Here is a 1,317-nt window from a genome sequence, read left to right as displayed (position 1 = left end):
GACTCTACTTGTTCTTGTTTTGCAAGAAGGACAGCCTTTGACAAGGACAGATGGACCTGCACGAAAAAACTGACGTTAGTCACGTTGGCTCCATAGTGGCCAGCCTAGAACTGTGTGTCCTGGCCCCACTGTTTGAAAGACCTAAAGTGGATGCCCATCTTGATGTTGGAGAACACATGGGTGACCTGAGAGCAACCATTCCTGTTCTACTGCTGTATGGATCAGGGGCAGCAGAAATTTATCCAGGACAGTCTGGTTGGCATCTATAGCTGGACAATAAGTTGATACTGACAGGCCACAGTCACGTCAGGATCCTTACCAGTCAGGTACACAAATCTCCATCCTGCCGCTATCCAGAAGCTCTGGCTACAGACTCTCCTCCAGGTCCAATACTTGCTTCTTGCAAACCACCTGAAGGAAGTCATGTAGCAGGTTTGCTCAGGGGCCCTGGGCATGGTTGTCTTCTTCCACCACCCAGCCATGCCCACCATGCTCTACCATCCATTTCCAAAAGTCTTCTATTAAATAAATAAGCTTGCACCATGTCCTCCTGGAGATCTGTTTCTGAAAGGTTATACACAGCCTTGAAAACCCTATGGAGCAGTTTTACTCTGCACACATGGGATGCCATGAGTCAGAATAGACACTGTGGCAGCCACAGTAACCCAGGTCTCAGTTGCGCATCCCTCTGCTCCATTGCCCCTTCCCTTCTTCCTGGCTTTCTGGTGCTGCTCTGCCCCTCTGGCCCTCCTAGAGGGCACGCTACCTTGGCCGCAGGGGTTGGAGGTGAGGTGTTTTCATCATCGTATAGGTCTGCGCTTGCAGAAGCGGAGAGCAGGGAGTCGGTCTGGAAGGCCGACAGGCAGCAGCAGACCAGTGATTGGAGGGTGCGGCCTGTAGCACTCTGGCTGCAGGCCAGGATCAGCAGACACAGGGCCTGACCATGCACCAGGACGCGCCAGCCTGGGCACACCTGGAGGCATCTCCTGAGCAGGGAGTGTGGGGGCACATGGCTCGGGACCACCACCAACAGTTCCAGCAGCAGTTGGCTCGGGTTCAGTGACTCCTGGAGCTGAGGTGCCCATGGTCCCTCGGCCAGGCCTAGGAGACTCCTGGTTGTAAAGCGTCTGACTCTGAGCAACTGCAGTTATTTTGATCAGGCATCTGAGCAGAGGGTTACACATCTGTTAACTTGTTTAGAAGTTCCCACAGTCTTTAAGGCAGGGCATGATTATCCTGTAATCATCAAGGACACAAATGAAGGGAACAGAGGATGAGGTCTGGGAGAGTTCCCAAGGCAGAGGTTTCTTGTCCCAC

General features: G+C 53.0%; 1 pseudogene; it reads right to left on the bottom strand.

Moving 5' to 3' along the window:
- Nucleotides 1-8: 8 nt before the first annotated feature.
- Nucleotides 9-1,112, bottom strand: LOC122152120 (annotated as a pseudogene).
- Nucleotides 1,113-1,317: the final 205 nt, after the last annotated feature.

Source organism: Orycteropus afer, unplaced genomic scaffold (assembly GCF_000298275.1).
Source record: "Orycteropus afer afer isolate SDZICR_OR568_19922 unplaced genomic scaffold, OryAfe1.0 scaffold05690, whole genome shotgun sequence".
Classification (NCBI taxonomy): Eukaryota; Metazoa; Chordata; class Mammalia; order Tubulidentata; family Orycteropodidae; genus Orycteropus; species Orycteropus afer.
The sequence above is the reverse complement of the archived record's forward strand: the minus strand, read 5'-3'. Positions and strand labels throughout refer to the sequence as shown.